At 43.6% G+C, this 21335-nt stretch overlaps 1 protein-coding gene across 3 annotated transcripts in view; it reads left to right on the top strand.

Moving 5' to 3' along the window:
- LOC143775519 (tropomodulin-2-like) overlaps positions 1 to 21335 on the top strand; it is a 77086-nt gene that overhangs the window by 5793 nt on the left and 49958 nt on the right. Inside the window, exon 2 of one of the 3 annotated variants that reach the window (XM_077263752.1) lies at positions 7122 to 7228. The exons of 1 other annotated variant lie outside the window; for it this stretch is intronic. The gene's annotated coding sequence lies outside the window, so the exon portion shown is untranslated. Of the gene's footprint in view, positions 1 to 7121; positions 7229 to 13892; positions 13907 to 21335 lie in introns of those variants that run through there. One more of the 3 variants, XM_077263753.1, reaches the window with a different exon arrangement.

Raw genomic sequence — 21335 nt, 5'->3', positions numbered from 1 at the left:
CTTGTTGGCAACCAAGGTAAATATTATGTCTGGCACCAAACCAACACAGCTCATCACTACAAGAAGAACATCCCCACAGTGAAATGTGGTGGCAGCATCTTGCTGTGGGGATGTTTTCCAGCAGCAGGGACAAGGTAAATGGTTTTAATCAAAGGGAAGATGGATGGTGCAAAGTACAGGGAGATTCTTGGGCAAAATCTGTTTTGTCTGTCAGTGATTTGAGAATGGAATGGAGGTTCACCTTAAAACAAGGAAATGACTCGCAGCATACTGCTAAAGCAACACTTGGTTGGTTTAAGGGGAAACGTGGAAATGTTTTGGAGTGGCCTAGTCAAAGATCAGACCTTAATCCAATTGACAATCTGTGATCAGAATTGAAGATTACTGTTCACCAGGGAAACCATCTAACTTGAAGGAGCTGGAGCAGTTTTGCCTTGAGGAATGGGCAAAAATCCCAGTGGCCAGATGTGGAAAACTGAGAGACTTATCCAACGTGATTTGCAGCTGTAATTGCCGCAAAAGGAGGCTCCAAAAAGTGCTGACTTCAGTTCTCAATTATTTTGTCCTATTTGCTTCACAATAAAAAGAAAACCAAATGTTCCCAATTGTCGACATGTTCTTTTTAATAAACTGATGCAAACTCTAAAAAAAGCAAAAATCGTGAAATTCCAGGTTGTGAGGTAGCAAAACACGAAAAATGCCAAGGGGTGAATACTTTTGCAAACCACTGTAGAAATGCACATAGCAGTGAATAGAGGGACTCTAGATGCTTGGCCACCTCTCCTGTCTCTTCCACAAATTTTACTGTGCTTTGATTATATGGCGCCATCATATTCCGCAGCATTTTACAGACATCATCATCACTGTGCCCATTGGGGAATCTAAATTCGCTATCACTATGTATTTGGAATGTGGGAGGAAACCCACCAAACACGGAGAGAACATACATACTCCTTGCAGATGTTATCCTTGTTGGGACTTTAACCCAGGACCCCAGCACTTCGAGGCAACAGTGCTAACCACTGCCCAAGTGGAAAAATAGGATCTGGGGACCTCCGTACTAGAGAGGTGTGCAGGTCCCAGACGTGGGGCTGACATTTATTGTGTAAGGCATATTTTGTGATGTGGATATGGCATAATGGTCTGTAATGAGATCACTCCTTTAAGACAAAACTAGTATCAGATGTATATTAGGGTCTTGCAGACACAGAAAGTCTGGTGCCTTATTCGCCACCCATAAAGTGGACTACACTATGTGGCATATGCCATAAATTTCTGTCATTGGACGACTCCTTTGAAGGAGTTGTCCGGTTCAGATCGATCAGTCTGCTGTCACTCTGTGTGACTGCAGACTTAGGAATCCCCCCGCGCACACACTGTGTGCTGCGGGGATTTGAAGGTTCTGGGACTGAAGGGTATGTATGAGTTATACATACTCCTGGCCAGAGCCCATTTACTGGGAGTTGTCTCGATCCATACACTGTGCCCACAGGCTGGAAGTATGTATAACTCATACATAGCCTCTGGTCCCAGGTCAGAAACTGGCGAATCCTCATAGCGCGCACAGTGCGCGCACTGGGGGGATTCAGGAGTCTGCAGTCACACAGAGTGATCGATTTGGAATGCAGAACCCCTTTAAGACAAATTCAGTGACATATACTTGTTAGGAGCCTGGAGATATAGGTGGCCTGATGCCTCATGCTCTGCCCATTAAGGGGGCCACGCCTTAAGGACTCACACGACTGTGAAAAATGCAGACAGCGCTTGGACTAGTGTTATTCAGTGGGGCAGAGCAGATGAACGATTTTTTTTCACTGACTGATTCTGTGTGTGAAAAACATGGCAGTGTGCACGAGTTTCTCATAAATCGCATGAGATTCGCATAGATAAGTCTATGGGTGCGTAAAAAAAAAAGGTCAGATGCCTCAAGGAGCCGCAGTGTAACATCCCTTTTTTACACGGTGTAGTTCTGTAACGTAGGACACTGTAAATGGTCCTGTAAAGGATTAATAACTGCTGAGTAAAAAAAAACAGATTGTATACTGATGACCAGTGAGAAAAAAAATAGTCCAAGTATTCTGGATGAAACTGACCAATTATACGTCCCTGTGAACCTGCCCTAAAGGGTCATTTCCATCTTTAGAAGTTATCAATCCTTCAGATAGGTAAAATCGTGCTAATCTGCAGGAGCCATCATTGATCCTGAAAACGGGGCTCTGCCTGAACGGAGCGGTGGTCAGACATGCGTATCCTGCACCGTCCATAGAGGAACCCTCACTGAATAGCAAGTTATCACTAATCTCATGGATAGGTGATAGCTTCTTAAGATGGGAATAATCCTATAAAGAGTAGTCGTTTTTTTAATTTTTATTTCATAAATCAATTGTACATATGAAAAGAAGAAATTGTAATATGTCTTATGTTTCCCCACGCCAGGCTTTGGCTTACAAATACTGATGTAAATACTGACCGTGTGCATGTGGCCTTACCCTACTTATTCTCTCAGCAGAGGTAGTGTCTAAGGCCGGGGTCACACTAGACCGTAATACGGACGAGTGCTATGCGATAAAAAATCGCATAGCACTCGGCCCAATGTTAATCTATGGTGCAGCTCCCATCATCCGATATTTTCTCCACCGTATTTCGGATCCGAGGGAACTCGCAGCCTGCTGCGATTGTCAGCGTATCTCGGCCGAGACTCGCCAATGCAAGTCTATGGGTGCGAGAAAAAATCGGATTACACACGGACCATGCGTGTGCATTGCGAGAAATACGCAGCGGTGTTCTATAGAAAAGCCGGTAATTCAATTGCCGGCTTTGCATTTCTCCTGCACAAACCCGACAGGATATGAGACATGGTTTACATACAGTAAACCATCTCATATCCCCATTTTTTTTGCATATTCCACACTACTAATGTTAGTAGTGTGTGTATGCAAAATTTCAGCGCTGTAGCTGCTGAAATAAAGGGTTAAATGGCGGAAAAAATTGGCGTGGGCTCCCGCGCAATTTTCTCCGCCAGAATGGTAAAGCCAGTGACTGAGGGCAGATATTAATAGCCAGGAGAGGGTCCATGGTTATTGGCCCCCCCGTGGCTAAAAACATCTGCCCCCAGCCACCCCAGAAAAGGCACATCTGGAAGATGCGCCTATTCTGGCACTTGGCCACTCTCTTCCCACTCCCTGTAGCGGTGGGATATGGGGTAATGAAGGGTTAATGCCACCTTGCTATTGGAAGGTGACATTAAGCCAGATTAATAATGGAGAGGCGTCAATTATGACACCTATCCATTATTAATCCTATTGTTGGAAAGGGTTAAAAAACACACACACACATGATTTAAAAGTAGTTTAATGAAATAAACACAGCGGTTGTTGTAATAATTTATTGTTCTCGCAATCCATCAGGACCACCCTCGCTTGGAAAAATAATAAACGCACAAGATACATACCTTCTGGTGAACCGTCTCGTCCCACGAAGTAATCCATCTGAAGGGGTTAACTAATATTACAAGCAGGAGCCCTGCTAATGCAGCTGTGCTCCGTGCCTGTAATCCCCGGCGAATGAATGAAATGTAGGTCATTGACCTACATTTCCTTCAGTCGCGGTGAGGCGCCCTCTGCTGGATGTTCTCATGAACTGCAGCCTGGGAACTTTTTCCCACGCTCCAGGTCATATGAGGACATCCACCAGGGGGCGTCTCACCGCGACTGAAGGAAATGTAGGTCAATGACCTACATTTCATTCATTCGTCGGGGATTACAGGCACGGAGCACAGCTGCATTTGCAGGGCTCCTGCTTGTAATATTAGTTAACCCCTTCAGATGGATTACTTCGTGGGACGAGACGGTTCACCAGAAGGTATGTATCTTGTGCGTTTATTATTTTTCCAAGCGAGGGTGGTCCTGATGGATTGCGAGAACAATAAATTATTACAACAACCGCTGTGTTTATTTCATTAAACTACTTTTAAATCATGTGTGTGTGTGTTTTTTAACCCTTTCCAACAATAGGATTAATAATGGATAGGTGTCATAATTGACGCCTCTCCATTATTAATCTGGCTTAATGTCACCTTCCAATAGCAAGGTGGCATTAACCCTTCATTACCCCATAGCCCACCGCTACAGGGAGTGGGAAGAGAGTGGCCAAGTGCCAGAATAGGCGCATCTTCCAGATGTGCCTTTTCTGGGGTGGCTGGGGGCAGATGTTTTTAGCCACGGGGGGGCCAATAACCATGGACCCTCTCCTGGCTATTAATATCTGCCCTCAGTCACTGGCTTTACCATTCTGGCGGAGAAAATTGCGCGGGAGCCCACGCCAATTTTTTCCGCCATTTAACCCTTTATTTCAGCAGCTACAGCGCTGAAATTTTGCATACACACACTACTAACATTAGTAGTGTGGAATATGCAAAAAAAATGGGGATATGAGATGGTTTACTGTATGTAAACCATGTCTCATATCCTGTCGGGTTTGTGCAGGAGAAATGAAAAGCCGGCAATTGAATTACCGGCTGTTCACAGATATCGCACTGAATGAAATATAAATACAGAATATATATATATGTGTCTCAATGATATATATATATATATATATATATATATATACTGTATATATGTTTTCCCGAACATTTGAGCACATAAATCCATTAGATGTTGGTTTTGCAAGCTTGCGAGAAAATCTCGGCATACGGATGCCATACGGATGTCACACGGATGTCACACGGATCATTTGATGCGAGGAAATCGCATCCTCGCACTGCACACGGATCACTGTTTTTGAAACATTTGTGCGATTCTCGGCCGTGAAAAACGGACCGTTTTTTTATACGTTAAGTGTGTCCCCGGCCTAAGTGACATATACAAATATAAAGGATAAACACCCCCCAGTGTATTTTTTAGGACGCCATTACTTTGGCATATTTTTTGCAACTTTTGGCACCAATAAAGTCGCAAAAACAGAAAGAATCCCATTTTTTATGTTGTACCATATTCATGAATCACGCGCGCCATTTTGATAAGTCAAAAAAGGAAGGACAAAAACGCAAATGATGAATCGGGGCCATTGTGTCTTTTTTCTGTTCTTTTAGAAGGTTTAGACGGAGAGTGACACTTACTGTATTGCCAAGAGCTGCTATTAGAGAAGATCTTCATAAAAGATCATTAAAGCCGCGTCATTTTCTACAGACTTACATGAATTACGGTATTATTTAATATAATGATACCTTATTTTTTAAAAGGAAAGAGCATTTGACAATGAGATCATTGTTATAAACCCAATTTCCTTATAGACTTCAAAGGATCCCAGTTCTTTTGGAGAAGAAGCGAACACATGAGCGGCATCTCTAACTAGGCTGGTGCTAGGGAAAGTGCACAGAATGGGGTCAAGGAATCAGCCGCCCACCGCAGGGAACAGTTATGTGATTGATGTTAGATGGGAAGACGGGAGCACATACCTGACTGTGGGGCTGCCCATTTCATGTATCACCGCTGTCTATGCGATATATTGGGCTTATTGCCCACAGCTACCAATTCTTTCAATTAAGTCTAGATGCTGTATATGCCAGGCATGTTTTCAGTCTTTGTCTTTCTTTTTTATCTTCTGTGATCAGACCTATGCCCACAGTGGCTCCCCCTTTTATAGTTTGAGGCTAACATACATTAAGAAGCAGGGGCTGCTGTTGCACCCTTCTTCCTCCTTCTTTATTGCTAGATTTTTAAAGCACCACTCCATCATTTTTTTTTGTTTTATTTTACAGCTGAAATGCTGCCACTAATCTAAATTCCCTGAAATTAAAGTACCCGTATTTTCCGGCGTATAAGACGACTTTTTAACCCCCGAAAATCTTCTTAAAAGTCGGGGGTCGTCTTATACGCCGGGAATCGTCTTGTACGCCGGTGTATATGGTGGGTGGGGAGGGGGAGTGATCCTGATGACGAGGGGGCGTCTCACAGGAAAGTGAGTAATCCCCATTACCTTATCCTAGCGGTGCAGCGTGGGGGTGTCAGTGCTGGGAGCGGCTGTGTTCTGGTGCGGCGGCTCCTCTTCTGTGTGGGGCCTCTGTGCTGTGGGGTGGCGGCGGCAGCGGCGTATCTTTATCCAGTTGGGGCTCCTCCGGCATCTCCTTAGCCCTGGAGGCCCCGCCGCAACTCCATCGGTGCAATGTGGTGGCCTCCGGGAAAATGGCCGCTGCTCAGATTCAGATCTCGTGTCCCGAGATTTCGGGACGAGATCTGAATCTGAGCAGCGGCCATTTTCCCGGAGGCCACCGCATCGCACCTATTGAGCTGCCTCCGGGAAAATGGCCGCTGCATTGCACCGATGGAGTTGCGGCGGTGCCTCCAGGGCTAAGGAGATGCCGGAGGAGCCCCAACTGGATAAAGATATGCCGCCGCCACCGCCACCCCACAGCACAGAGGCCCCACACAGAAGAGGAGCCGCCGCACCAGAGCACAGCAGCCGCCGCACCAGAGCACAGCAGCCGCCGCCGCCACTCCCAGCACTGAGACCCCCACGCTGCACCGCTACGATAAGGTAATGGGGGATACTCACTTTCCTGTGAGACGCCCCCTCGTCATCAGGATCACTCCCTCCCCCCCCAAAAGGCACATATTCACCGGCCCTATAAGACGACATAGGGTGTATAAGAAGACCCCCGACTTTTAAGAAGATTTTATATTTTAACTGGTAAAGTTGGGGGGTCGTCTTATACGCCCAGTCGTCTTATACGCCGGAAAATACGGTAAAGCTTCATTTTGAAACTACACTTTTCCTTCCGTAAAGCACCGCTCCAGCCATTTTTCTTTATTTCAGAGCTGGAGTGGCGGCATTAATCTAAGTTTCCTGCCCGTATTATTATACTTACTAGCCGCTATCTTCAAATTGAAGTATCACTTTAATTTCGGGATCAGAACTATACAATGCGCTCATGCTATCTCTGTAAGCCTGATGGACCAATTTAAGCTTACCCAGTCTATAGTGATAAAGCATTGACGATTGCGCTCTTGATATATTATTGCTTAAAAAGGAGACTAAAAATGACACCTTTAATGACTAGCAAAAAATATTCCAATTGCAGATTTTTCTTTAATTATTTTATTTAATTTTTATTTATTTAGTTTATTTCATGTTTTATCTCAAACCAAGAGCTGTGGTAGCTGATATCACACAAGAAGTAAGGTTTCTATTAGACTGAGATCGTCTTCTCGTCGCTATTGCAAAATCGGTAAGTGGAAACTTATGCATCATATGAATCAACATCTGCTTTACAAACACAATTCACTATTTAGCCGGTTCTAAGCCTGTAGGGGCATTTACTTGCCCATAAGCGAGCACTGACTTCCTATATAAAAGTTGATCAGTGCTCAATTAAAGGTCCTTTCCCACGAACCAGGACAAACTGGGAACAGAACGATGGTTTGCCGGCATAAATTATCCTACCGCCAACAAGCAATCATTTTGCCTTTTTGACGGCTGATCATCAGGATGCTTACGTTGTACATGGGGGATAATTGGGAACAAATGTTTTTGTGAACTATCATTTATTGATTATTTGCACGAGTAAATGAACATTATAGTTTACAAAATGTTTTACATAATATGTTTACTATGTATCAGTTGAAAATACCCTCTAGGATTGGGAGGGTTAGTTTGCAGACTAAATTAAGTAGGTGTTTTGCAGAATTATTAGTAGATGTCATATACCGTAGTGCAAATCCCGCTCCAACCTCCAAGATCCCCAAGTCCTTGTTTAAGTTGCATTATTTTCTTTATCTTTTGTCTGCATAGACAAAGTAGACTCTGTTATCACATGTTTTATGCAGATCATTCTGAGATCACTGCACACAGTCATATGTGCATCCATATTTGTTTGCACGCAGGTGGATTAGTGGAGAGACTCCGACAGATTGTTATTAACTTGATAATCCAAGGCTGCAGATAGAAACTGTGTAACCTACATGGAGACAGTTTCATAATCATTTATTCCGTGCGAGCCTCCCTTTCCTGTATATGATACATCGTGTGACCCTGGATTGAATCTGATACATCCCTTGTTATAGGATAAGGAACATGTTAATTGTTAAGAACAGTTTTAGGATTACACTATTGTTTCTCTAATCTACTTTGTCATGAGTGAGTGATTCTGGAGATGTAAACCCAACTAGTACCTTCTATATAGGACATTATCAACTCACTGTTTTCTTTAATTCATAGGTCATATACACCAAAATAGTAAAATTATTTGTTCACAAGTGTGTAACAAATGTATTGCAATACATATTTCTGTTTGCCCATAAGTATGATATTTACAGCAATATTTTAGATGTGTACTTTGTTTCATATCAAACTTGAATCCATACAATTTACACCTTTTTTTTATTAAAGGTAGTATGTTTTCCATGCAATTAAAATTAGAACTTCTGCTTTGTATAATAGCAGTGGTGTAGTGGGCGAGTTCATTCCATGATTAGCTGCTATTATAACGCTGCCTTGACTTACACTGAGTTTCAATACTGTGTAAAATTTGTGACTCTCCAGTGTATGTATTTCCATGAGATGCAGCTTCATCTTACCGCCTCCTCCTTGTAATAGTTGACAGTGAAAAACCTATTGCAAGCAGGAGACAGAGGGGTAAGGGAAGGACAAGCTGAAGCTGGTTTACAAAGGATACACTGACACTTTGCAGTGTGAAGCTGCATCACTTAGGATACATTGAGAATCTGCAGGGTGACTCAAGGGATTTCAGTTTTATGTCACGGATTTATCACTGTTGCCCATCAATAGTACTCAGATATGAGTAAAAGCACTGTGATAAGACTGTGCTCTCTACTATTTATCAGTTGAAAATACCATCTAAGATTGGGAGGGTTAGTTTGCAGATGGAATTAAGTAGATGTTTTGCAGAGTTATTAGTAGATGTCATATAGTCCAAATCCCACTCCAACCTCCAAGATCCACAAGTCCTCGTTTAAGTTGCATTATTTTCTTTATCTTTTGTGTGCACAGACAAAGTAGACTATTATATAAAAACGTTTTATGCAGATGATTCTAAGATCAGTCATATATGTGCTCTCTATAAATCCAAAGACATCATGGGAAAATCTTAGTTACTTATCGGTAAACGGCATTTTCCAGAGCCCATGACAGCACCAACCTGAAAGAGGGGATCCACCTATCAAGGACAGGAAACCTACTGAATAAAAGGGTTGTACCGCTCCCATGCATCAGTTTGTTACAGAGCATGGGAGGACCTCCAGACAGATCTATGTACAAAAAATCAATCAAACACCACAACTTGTAGACTACACACCCAACCAGTGATGGAGGAAGGGGGGCATAAGGGTGCTGTCATAGGCTCTGGAAAATCCCGTTATCTGTAAGTAAGATTTTTCCCTTTGTCCCATGACATCACCACCTGAGAGAACAAAATCCACCTTGGGGAGGAATCACCGCTTGTAAAACCATTCTCCCAAAGAATAGATCAGCAGAGGAGGATAGATCAAGCTAATAATGTTTATAGAAGGTCGAAGGAGAAGACCATGTCGCTGCCTTACATGTCTGGTTGATAGAGACCTCCATCTTCTCTGCCCAAGAGGTTGTGACAGCCCGAGTAGAATGATCTCTCTAGTTCTCTGGAACTGACATATTACTAGAGGAGTAGGCTAACCTAATGGCTTCCCTAATCCATCTAGCTAGGGTACAATTTATCACTTTGAGGCCTTTCCTAAATCCCTGGAAGGAAACAAGGACCAACTTTTCCTCCACTCATTTATTACCACTAAGTACTCTACTAGAGCCCGTCTAACATGTAGTGTTTGAAGTTTCTCTTCTTTAGAGTCCTTAGCATCATTATAAAAGGAAGGAAGAATAATCTCCTGGCTTCTATGAAATTTTGTGGCCACTTTTGGAAGATGGGCTGGATCTGGTCTTAAGAAAACCCTATCTTAAAAAATCTGTGTAAAGGGATGGTTAACTGACAGGGCTTGTATATCATTGACTCTACAAGCCGAAGTTAATGCTATTATAATTACCATTTTTAAGCTGAGAATCTTCACTGACAACCTTTCAAATCCCAGGGCTGTGTCTTCGGACTAGTGATTGGTCTGGACCTATCACAAGCTCTGATAAATCTAACAATCCATCTATTAGCTGCCAGGTTATAGTTGTACAATGCCCCAAGGTCAAAAACCTGTACTTTAAGAATGCTAGTGGATAGGCCCAGTTCCATACCTTTCTGGAGGAATTCGAAAATGGCATGAATTGGTGATTCACTACCCAAGCTTTCCCCTAAACTAGACAACAACTTTGCCCAGGTTCTACCATATATCTTAGTCATCAATAGTTTTCTGCCTTTAAGTAGATAGCAAATTCGGGAAAAGACCTCTTTGAATCAATAGTGCCCTTTCAAATTCCAGGCTGTCAACTGAAGGCCTTTCATTTGCGGATGGGAAACTGGACCCTGACTGAGCAGATCCAGGATTTCTGGCTGGATCCATGGATTGGATATGGACATCATTCTTTTCCATCAAAACCAGGGTCTCTTTGGCCAGAACAGGGCTATTAAAATAACTCACGGCTGTTCCTCCTTGTCCTTCCTCAACACTGCTGGAATCATCATTAACAGTGGAAAAGCATAGGCCAGATTTTTGTGGGGTTTATCGTTTGGATTTAGAGAGCAGAATCTTCACGCTTTCCTGTATTGTCTGTGTGCGAACAGGTCAATGCTTTGCTGACCCCACAGATCTACAGTGTATCCTCTGGTTAATGCCTATTCTCCTTGTCTTTGATGGTTCCGACTTAGAAAATCTGCTCTGCTATTTTCCTTCCCCTTTATATGCCATGCTGTTAGTATCAAAAGGTGTTGCTTTGCGATCTGAAAAATCTCCTTCTCTACCACCATCAGAGCGCAGGATCTCGTACCACCTTGGTGGTTGATGTAGGCTGCTGTTGTTCAATTATCCAACAGAATGCGAACATGATGCAATGGAAGGGATGAAAGACATTTTTCTATTGGATATATTTTTGCCAGCAGCTCTTTGATGTTCCAACATTCCCTCTCGTTTTCTGACCAGATGCCCTGGACCAGACAGTCCCTCAGGGAATTGTTCATTTTTGGAGAAAGATTTTTTTTTTCCCTCCAAATCTTCTCTGAGCCTTTTTTGCCTATCAGTATGTCTTGCAGTTGTCTGGAATGTAACTGAGACTGGAGAAATACAAGAAGTCATAGTCCCTAGTAGTGACATTGTCTCCCTGAGAGTCATGGTGGGTTTGCTCACTGCTGCTGAAAATAAGGCCATTACCTTGCCTATCTTTTTTTTTGGGTAGGAGAACTGTCTGGTTTACTGAATCCAAAATAATACCTAAGAAAGGTTGAACTCTCAATGGCTCCAGTCTTGATTTTTTTTAGGTTTAGAAGCCAACCCAACTCTTCCAGGATGGCCCTGACCTTTACCAACTGACAACTGGAGTGCTCTATCTACCTGCCCACTACCAGAAAATCATCCAAGTAGGGAATTATTAGGGTATCTTGTTCTCGGAGACACGCCGTCACTTCCGCTTTGATTTTTGTTAATACCCTCGGGACTATGGAAATACCGAAGGGTAATACTCTGAACTGAAAGTGCCTGCCTTCCTTGTTTATAGGCAGAGACACTCAGAAATGTTTCATCTCCCATATGGATTGGAAAATGGTAATAAGCATCCAATAGGGTCTAGCACACTCATGTAGCAACCTGGAATTATAGCCAATTTTGTGGACCCTATCTTTAAGGGTCTGTACACCAAGAATTTGTTAAAACCCTTCAGAATCACAATAGTCCTGAAGGTGCCATCTGGTTTCTTTATCAAGAAGAGGGAGGCATAAAATCCCCTTCCTTGTTCTACCACTGACACTTCCGTGGGGACCCGTTTCTGCACTAAGCCCAGAACCTCTGTCTCCAGGGCTAACTGTTCCTCTCAAGAACTGAGATATATTACTGTTAAGGTCTGCAGGGGAACAGTCCTAAGTATTTAGCCTGCTTCCACTATGCAGGCAGGAAGGAAGAGGGAAAGCCTGCTCCCTACCCGATAAAACCCGTCACTGGGTAAAATCTTCATGGTTCTGAGGAGGGGCCTCCAAACATAAAACCGTTTCATTCTCTTATCCTTCCACTTCCCTTGATCTCTAGGAGATGTTCCCTGACTGTTTATCCTTTTCTGAAAGGACCTCCTATATTCTGGCATAGACACGCTGGGAAATCCTTTTTTTTTTATCTTCCGTCTTGTATAAGATATCATTCACAGCTTGTCCAAAGCGAAATTCGCCATCGCATGGGATTGAACACATCTTGGTTTTGGATTGAACGTCTCCTGGCCAGCTTGTGAGCCATAGTTCTCTATGGGCGGCATTAGAGAGGCCTCCTGACCTGGCCGCCATCCTCACTGACTCTTCTGAGGCATCTGCAAAAACAGCAACTGCTCCCTGCATCAAAGATATATAGATATAGCTGTACAAGTTGCAGAGACCGCTGGCTTTAGTGCCCCCGTCAAGGACTCCCAGGTCTGCTTCAATTATCCATCTGCCTTCCTATACAGAGGGTCCTTTAGAATGCTCAAATCCTAAAAGGGCAAAGTAGAATTTGTGGATGCTTTGGGTACAGCTACATCTATTTTAGGGATTTTATTTCATATACGGTAGTTGATTCCTCTTCATAAAAGGGTATCTCCTTTTAGATGACTAGGGTAATGGACCTTTTTCTCTGCTTTTTTTCCATTCCCTATTAATGAGCACATGGATCTTCTCATTAATGGGAAACGTGCGTCTATTCTTCTGCTCTAATCCGCCGAACATGATATCTTGAATTGATCTGGGGTTTTTAGTATCCAAGATACCTATGGTAGCTCTCACTGCTTTAACTAACTTATCCATGTCTTCTATGGGAAAACACGGCCCATCCCCGTACAACCATCAGAGGATGAGGTCCCATTCACTTTTATCTTCCAATCTTATATCTGAATGATTCATCTGAATCAATCAATTATCGCCTAGACTTTTTCTCCTTTTTACCACCTTCCTTCTGAATAAGGGACTTAATGGAATCCTTAACTTCTGCTCTGATTACAGATTTGAAATCCATGGCAAAGTTGGGGGATTCTTCACAGATAGTTTTTTGTATACAATCTGGACTCTGGACAGAGTCTTTTCTGGTATGAACCGAGTAACTTATCTCTGCACAGCGCATACATCATATTTTTCAGTTTGGCGCTACACTTCTTAGGCCCTTTCTAGTAAATAAACGCACATGAAAATGACTTAATTACAATGGTGAACTTTCATGTAGATCACTCACCATTCTGGCGTTCAGTCTAGGGTACCGGTATCAGAGTCTAGATCAAATCACATTATTTTTTTATCCCTTTAAGCAGTGGATTCACAACCTGCACTGCTTTTCTGGCTGGTCTTGCTGCCACTTCTGACACTAGTTTGGCTGCTGCTGCATCCTCCTTGATGCTGCTTCACCTCCATTTCACCAGGGGAAGGAGACCCAGAGCTGACAGACCTCAGATTAAATTACTTCCTACTTCCGGGTCAGATTTCTACATCACGCTTTACCACAGGGAGCCCAGTAAGGCGACTCGTTCCGCCTACGTTCTGTTTTTTGGCACGCTCCTCATCAAGGCGTGCCAGTTCAAATCCACTAGTCATCGGTGCAGACCTAGGTGACCAGCGTCTCCAGCGCAATAGACACCAGAGCACGCCAGTGCGTCCTTTGCATGCATAGGCCCTGGACGACGCAGCGGCAAAAGACATTTGAAAAAGAGGTTTCGGTCTGCACACCCGCCCAATCTCTTGGACCGGCAGTTGCGTTTCCCGAACCCACCGATACTTCAGGAAAGCATTCCCTCAGCCACCAGCCAGGCTTGGGTGAGTCTTCCTTTCTTTCCCAGTACTGTTCTGATGTTTACTTAAGGTTCTCTCAATGACAGGAAACCAAGACTGATGCGAGTGAGAGGTACCAACCTTTTATTCAGTAGGTTTCCTTTCCTGGATAGGATCCCCTCTCTCAGGTGGTGCTGTCTTGGGAGAAAAGGAAAATTTAGTTTGGGAAAATATAGTTCAGGGCCGGCGTCAGCACCCGGCGTACCCGGGCAAGTGCCGGGGCCCTGGCGAGACAGGGGGGCCCATTCAGGGCCGGCGTTAGGGGCAGGCAGCTGTCCTAGGGCCCCGCTCCCCCAGGGGCCCTCAGCTAGCGGCACATCACGCAGCCACTATGGGGCCTCTGTGAGGCAGGGGGGCCCGCCTGTCGCAAGCGCCAACTCCCCCGCCGCCACCTTGAACTATACCGGCGTCTGCCGGTAAAGTTCAAAGCAAATGATGGAGGAGAGAGCGTCACCTGACGCTCCCTCTCCCATCATTCCCCACTCTGCCTCTGACACTGCCGCTGCGGGTGCGCGATGACGTCATCGTGCACTCGCTGTGTCAGGCAGTGCAGCGGCAGCCGCCGAGACCGGAGCAGGGAGCAGCGCGGGCAAGTTGAGAGGTGAGGAGTGTTTTTGTTTTCTTTTTGTAACTATAACAGTGAGTACTGGACAATGGGGCCATTCTTGGGGGGAGGGGGGCTGTACTGTATACTACATGGCTGCTCTATATACTACGTGGGCCGTGTTATATACTATGTGGCTGTGCTATATACTATATGGGCTGTTATATGCTACGTGGGCTGTGCTATATACTACATGGCTGTTCTATATACTACGTGGGCTGTTATATGCTACGTGGGCTGTGCTATATACTACATGGCTGTTCTATATACTACGTGGGCCATGTTATATACTATGTGGCTGTACTATATACTATATGGGCTGTTATATGCTATGTGGGCTGTGCTATATACTGTACTACGTGACTGTGTTATATGCTACGTGGGCTGTTATACACTACATGTCTGTGTTATATGCTACGTGGCTGTGTTATATAGTACATGGGCTGTGTTATATACTACATGGCTGTGTTATATGCGATCATGAATTGTGGTATGTGTTAAAGGGGGGGGCTCACTGAGACTCTTTTGCCCGGGGCCCTCAAAAACCTGGAGCCGGCCCTGATATAGTCTGTATACATTCGGGAGAAAATATGTTTTCTAATTTTGTTTTTTATTCATTTAAATTCCCTGGTTAATCTTGGCTCAAAGTTCCTGTTAGTGGTCTCAATCAGTGATTGACAACCGTCTCTATTGGAGCAAACCTACAGAGATAGCTGACAAGCACTGAAAAAGACCACCAACTGGACCTGTGAGGGTACGTGCACACAGCACCTTTTTAGATGCCAACGTACCTACTGAGTTTTCCAGAGGAAGATGCTTCAGAAAAACACCGGCGGTGTTTTCCTTGAAGCGATTTCTTTGGCTCCATTCTGGACAGTTTCTTGGCGGCTTTGCCACTAATGTATTTGTTTCTTTATTATATATAAAATGGTAATCTACTTCAAATTGAATCCACAAGAAGAATAGTGGGGTCACTTTTTTATAGCATCTTCATGACTTTCAAAACTTGAAGAGTTTAAAAGAAGCACAAAAGAGGTGCATATGTTTGGTTTTTTTTACCATTTTTATCTGCATTTTTTTTCAGCTGGTTTCTTAAGTCGACCTGCCCGGGGAAAAACACATTGTGCGCACATACAACATGGAGCCAGGAATAAGCAAGGATTTCAATGAATAAAACACAAGTTTTACTTAGACTATGTGCAGACGTTGCGGATTCGTGTGCGGATTTTTCCGCACCGTTTTTTAGAAATCCGTAGGTAAAACGCACTGCGTTTTACCTGCGGATTACCCACGGATTTTGTGCGTTTTTTGTGCGGATTTCACCTGCGGTTTTACACCTGCGGATTCCTATTGAGGAGCAGGTGTAAAACGCTGCGGAATCCACACAAAGCAATTGACATGCTGCGGAAAATAAATCACAGCGTTTCCGTGCGGTATTTTCTGCACCATGGGCACTGCGGATTTGGTTTTCCATAGGTTTACATGGTACTGTAAACCTGATGGAAAACTGCTACAAATCCGCAGCGGCCAATCCGCTGCAGATCCGCAGGCATATCCGCAACGTGTGCACATACACTAAATCTTTTTCCATAAAACTAAATATCACTATGTTCAGCGCTTCCTGTTCTACAGTATGGTCTAACAGAACACACTGTTTGAAGTGACAGGTTCTCTTTAATGAGCCAAATAAGTTTGAGACGGGCACTGCTCCTCATTGCACAGATCCAGCAGGTGTATAGAAATGTATTTGCAGTCAATGCTCTATTATAAAAGTATGCAAATTAGGTCAGCCATACCATGGACAACACTGATTCAGGGTTCTTGCCTCTCATCGGCACAGTGCTGGGAACTAGTTGCCCACTCAGTATAACCCGAGTTGTGGTTGAATGTAAAGCCTAAGGCTACTTTCACACTAGCGTCGGGTAACGTCCGTCGCAATGCGTCGTTTTGGAGAAAAAACGCATCCTGCAAAGTTGCCCGCAGGATGCGTTTTTTCTCCATAGACTAGCATTAGCGACGCATTGCGACGGATTGCCACACGTCGCATCCGTCGTGCGACGGATGCGTCGTGTTGTGGCAGACCGTCGGCACAAAAAATGTTCCATGTAACTTTTTTTTTGTGCGTCGGCCCATCATTTTCGACCGCGCATGCGCAGCCGAAACTCCGCCCCCCTCCTCCCCGGACTGCAGAATGGGCAGCGGATGCGTTGTAAAACTGCATCCGCTGCCCACGTCTTGCAGTTATTTCACAGGTTGCGTCGGTACGTCGGCCGGCCGCATTGCGATGGGCCCGTACCGACGCAAGTGTGAAAGTAGCCTTAGACAATCAGTGCCCAGCACTGCACTGATGAGGGGCAAGAACCCAGAAACAATGCTGTGTACAGATGGGTGCCTTGCATACTGATTTACAGTTTCATGAGTTGCATTTAGCAGCAGATATTCAAATCAGCCAGAAATCATAAAGCCTTTAAGCCAACATACTGCTCTGTATCTAAGAAAAATGTACAAGAATAAAATAGTTAATAGTCCCCCCTTCAAGCCTATCCCCAAAATTACTCTGTTTATGTGGGAGCCTTTTAATCAATTCAAAGCATATATTGATCAAATGTACAAGACTAAGGTACAGGCTCAATGCTGTGCTCAGGAACATCTGTCTACTTGACCCTTCTAGGATTTATTGCTACCCAAACTGCAAAACCTCAGCATGTGCACTGCTTCTTTACAGGTTTTATCCAGGATTTAAAAAAGTGTTGTTTTTTTCCAGAAACAGTGGCACTGCTGTCCATGGCTTGATTTTCTATTGCAGGTTATGAGGCTACAAGTGTGCTACTGTTTCTTAAACTAAAACTAGACATTTCATTTTGATCTTGGTCTATACCTTTATTGGGTACCTTGTTACAGGTATTATTGTTTCTATCAGCCAAAAGCCATTTTTTGCATTATGCACAATATAATCGAATAAAATAGAGATAATATAGTATAAAATATTTTCCGGCATGTTCCCTTTATGGTAAATACTACAACCCTGATTATACTCACAACACACTAATTGTATTTGGATGCCAAAGTCCTTGATGTGTGATCCTCATATCCTAGCATGTGATGCTCAAGGGTTTTCTCATCCTGATCAACAGTAACATGATTGTTATGCCAGGGCCAGAAAGTACAAAGCGGTAGTTGAAGAAGACACTGACATTACACAGACCCCAAACAAACAGTCCCATGTCCTACATATGTGTTGTCTTCCAGATCGGGGTAACCAGCGGTCATGTATCCAGATTACAATGCCGAGCCTTTCACATCACACAGAAGTACAAGGAAAACGTACCTCTTTTTACGTTATAGTTTTGTTTGATTTTGTAATTAATGCTAATAGATTCTTACAGCTAAACCTGCACCATTCACAGTAGAATGACGACTTGTTATTAAAGTGAAACCCTACTACAATTTTTTGGGGGGTAATCTGGTCAGGCAATTCAAAACCTCACAGCTCTGTAACCTTTCTACTATTGTTACCTTTTTAGTTTGTTTTCTCTTTGCAATATGGCAAAAAAAATCTTAAAGGTTTGTCCATTACTAGAAAAACCCCTTCTCGATCTGAATGTTTGCCCCCTTGAAAACAAAATCACTTATACTCGTCTCCAGTGCCGGCGCCGTTCCAGCGGGGCTCATATGCGGTTGTTATGTCATGTGAGCCCTGTCACCCACCTTCGAAAGTATTAGTAATCAAGAGGAAGTGAGTGGCCAAGAATTACTTGCTTTTTTTTTTTCTTTTTTTGCGGTTTTTGATGCACCTTTTATTCTGGTTTTTGGGGCTAAGCCAGTATGATCTTAATGGGTTTTTTTTAAAAAAGGTACCAAAGGACAAGAAATGCAAGCAAAATAAAAAGCACTCTGTGAATAAGCTTTTATAAATCTCATTAATTTTGCTCTTTATTGGTGTGTTTTGTTTCTGCATGAAAAAATGCATCAACAGGACTACATGTGAACAAGCCAGTTTAAAAGAATAGGCAGGTGTAAGCAAACTGCGGCTGCAATACCAACACATATATGCAAACTCTATGCAATAGCTAACATTATACACATGAGTTCCACTATTGCTACAGAAGTAAGAATGAAAGGTTTTTAGTTCACATTTTGATCAAATTGTGTATGCCCATTGCCCATCTGCCAACGACAAGGCAAAGTATAGGGACCCTATACTAAAGAGTTATGGACTGAAATTAACTAGGGAAGCATAGGATCCAGATACATGTTGCTCTATTAAAGTACCACTCGAGCAGGTTTTTTTAAATTTTAGTTCTGGAGTGGTGCTTATAATCTAAGGGCCCTGCCCCTTCTCTTATACTTTCCCATCGTTGTCTTTAATATCAGCAAATCAAAACTAAAGCGTACTGCTCTAGAGTACAACTGACTATCATAAATCCGTATACTACAGCATAGACAGAAACTATCTCCTTAAAACTTAACCTTTAATATGCATACCTAAAAGGAATAAATTTATTTAAAATCAATCAATAGACAATGGTGCTCATGGTTACCAGTGCACTTGAAAAAAATGGCACAATCTCACCCATTTGTCGCCTCTCGATTTTCTGAAGGTTCCTGTGGCCTCAGGATCCGTGAGACTTGTAGACATGGGGAGCAAGAAATACTAGAGGGGGGGGGACAAGGGGGGACAGGGCCTACTTTCCCTGTCGTGCCCTGTGTAGATAACTCCCGCCCTCACAAGGGCAGTACCCAAGTATGAGCCTGTTAAAGTGATGCCCTTGACAAATGTAGCCACCCTGGAAATGTGTTTCCCTAACTCTTCCCAACGCGTTTCCTCCCCTGTTCAGGGGGTTCATCAGGGGAAGTTGTCCAGGTTAAAACAGGTTTCCATTTTCTCCCTCACACCGAGGAATCTGTTACTATTGGAGGTTATGTCTGCCACTGCAGAATACCTGTTTTAACCTGGACAACTTCCCCTGATGAACCCCCTGAACAGGGAAGGAAACGCGTTGGGAAGAGTTAGGGAAACACATTTCCAGGGTGGCTACATTTGTCAAGGGCATCACTTTAACAGGCTCATACTTGGGTACTGCCCTTGTGAGGGCGGGAGTTATCTACACAGGGCACGACAGGGAAAGTAGGCCCTGTCCCCCCTTGTCCCCCCCCTCTAGTATTTCTTGCTCCCCATGTCTACAAGTCTCACGGATCCTGAGGCCACAGGAACATTCAGAAAATCGAGAGGCGACAAATGGGTGAGATTGTGCCATTTTTTCAAGTGCACTGGTAACCATGAGCACCATTGTCCATCGTTGTCTTTACCTTTTCTCTCCCCCTCTCCCTTTGGTCTCCAGACTTTATGACACAAGTCTATGACAGCCTCGTTCTGGCTCTTATAGACTTGCATTGAGAGCTTGTGATCTTAACTTCTGACTTCCGGTCAGTCTGGAGTTGCAGTCATGGAGCAGCGGGTCCAGAGACGATAAAAGATGAAGATAACGGCAGGTACGTATAAGACTAGGTGCAGGGACCTTAGTATATTAGCACCACTCCAGTGCTGAAAAAAACATGCGCTGGAGTGGTATTTTAAAAACAGTCTTGGATAGGTGGGTAGTTACAGTGCTGAGACCTTCCATCCCAAAAGTCTACAAATTGGCACGCGCTAACTATGGTAATAATACAAATGCAGGTGCAAGCACAATGCGCCTCCAATACAAAGACATATATACAAGAACCATGTAACAGCATCCGCTGTTGTGGAATACATGAGATGAGGTATTGCTACAGAGTGAGGTCAGCAGCGCCTCCCACTCCTAATATACCTCACTCCCAATCACTGCAATAAGACTGAGCTGACGTGAGCTGGTGTACCAGGCAGATCCGCGAACAGACGGAGCGATGTCTGGTAAACAACGATGGGAATAAAGTCTCTTCATGCAGTTAATTGGCATGGGTCCTCTGAGTTGGACCCCACTGCTCTGTCATTGATGGCATATCCCTAGGCCCCTTTAATAGTAATTTAATTGAAAATTCATGAACAGTATACTTGCAATGCGGTACCTATATGTAATTGCTAAGTCTGGCTGTAGATTTTCAGACAAGCTCCTACTGTGCCACTTCTGCTCTTTCAAGCGCATGTCTGTATCACAAAACATTGTGCCATTGGCAACGAAAGGAGAGGATGTTAGCTGCCTTGTCAAAGGGAACATTCTCCTTGGATACACTACAAGAAGAAGGGCGTAGACAATTTGCACACTATTCGCACAACAGGGTGCTGTTTGGAGAGCCTCATTGTGAACTTAAATTAGTAGCATTGAGTCTTAGTATATTATAAATTACAGATCTGGTATTTTTGCTATCATATATTATTTAATCATAATAATAAATGTATTAAAGGGAATCTGTCAGTAGGATCAGTCCTCCTAAGTCGCCTGTATGGGCATGTAGGTCATAGGAAGCTGAATAAAATGATACATTGATATCTGCGATATGATGTCTTATTCCAGAGAAATCCAAGTTTTTCTTATATGTAAATGGGCTATTAAGGTCTATGAAACTAATCTGTATAAGAATCTGCCTCCAGAGATTATTTTAAATAAAGCTGTGTATGATTATACTGGACACATTTGCAGATTCTTCTCCCCTTCCATCTCACAGGCAGACTGGGTTGCAGTACAGCAGAGCTGTGAGAGCTGCAGCTGCTAACGTGTTTATTGTAAGAGAAAGTCAGTTCTACTGTCCAATGTTTGTTACATGTCTCACACTGGTAACTCCCCCTTTCTTTTATAATAATCTCTGGAGGCAGATTCTCATACAGATCAG

Source organism: Ranitomeya variabilis, chromosome 5 (genome assembly GCF_051348905.1).
Source record: "Ranitomeya variabilis isolate aRanVar5 chromosome 5, aRanVar5.hap1, whole genome shotgun sequence".
NCBI classification, from domain to species: Eukaryota; Metazoa; Chordata; class Amphibia; order Anura; family Dendrobatidae; genus Ranitomeya; species Ranitomeya variabilis.
The sequence above is the reverse complement of the archived record's forward strand: the minus strand, read 5'-3'. Positions and strand labels throughout refer to the sequence as shown.